This window comes from Chrysochloris asiatica, unplaced genomic scaffold (genome assembly GCF_000296735.1).
Source record: "Chrysochloris asiatica unplaced genomic scaffold, ChrAsi1.0 scaffold00143, whole genome shotgun sequence".
NCBI lineage: Eukaryota > Metazoa > Chordata > Mammalia > Afrosoricida > Chrysochloridae > Chrysochloris > Chrysochloris asiatica.
This window is the reverse complement of record NW_006408661.1, coordinates 5,944,985-5,945,814: the sequence shown is the minus strand read 5'-3', so window position 1 is coordinate 5,945,814 and position 830 is coordinate 5,944,985. Positions and strand designations below refer to the sequence as shown.

The 830-nt window shown below is 40.2% G+C and overlaps 1 protein-coding gene across 1 annotated transcript in view; it reads right to left on the bottom strand.

Moving 5' to 3' along the window:
* CCDC112 (coiled-coil domain containing 112) overlaps positions 1-830 on the bottom strand; it is a 41,946-nt gene that overhangs the window by 12,265 nt on the left and 28,851 nt on the right. The gene's annotated exons all lie outside the window — the stretch shown is intronic.

Below are 830 nucleotides of genomic sequence, written 5' to 3'. Positions count from 1 at the left end.
ACGGCCTCTTCTGAATCCAGCTTGAACCTCTGGAAGTTCTTTGTCAATGTATGTAGCTGTTTCTGTATTACCTTTAGCAAAACTTTGGTCGCTTGAGAAAAACGTAGTCAGGGGCAATTAAATAAAGACTGAAAGATGGTTATTCAAAATTATGCTTCAAAAAAATCTGACCACTTTAAGTTACCTTCCTCTGAATAAAGCAGCTCTCAGTTTCTTCCGATATTTAAAAGCACAGTGGGTTAAATCTTACTGTAACTTATGCTTAGGGAAATACTTCTTTTTAGTTTTTCACTGTGGGAATTAAGTTATTAGACATGGTTTTAAATACATGGATGAGTAGTTTAGAATTAGTCATTTTTTGTTCTTTTAATAGTGTTTTTTCTTTGTTAGTATAATTTATGGCAACAATTTGATATGTAACTAGCTCTGTTAGTGTAGTGGTTATGAGTCAGGCTACAAACCGCAAGGTCAGCAGTTCCGTGGGAGAAAGATGAGGCTTTCTGCTCCTGTAAAGATTTACAGCCTCGGAAACCCCGTCCAGGGTCGCTATGAGTTGGAACTGACTCCATGGCACATCACCACCACCACCACCACCCAGTATAAATTGTATCACTACTGACAAACTTCAAACAGAAAATTAATTCTGTCTAACCTGGCATGACACCACAGGATAAGCACTAGACCTCAAGGTTGTTTTGAATCACAAGGCCGGCAGTTCAAACTCACTAGCTGCTCTGTTGTTGTTGTCAGGTGCCATCGAGTCAGAACCGACTCATAGCGACCTCATGCACAGCAGAACGAAACAATGTCCGATCCTGGGCCAACCTCAC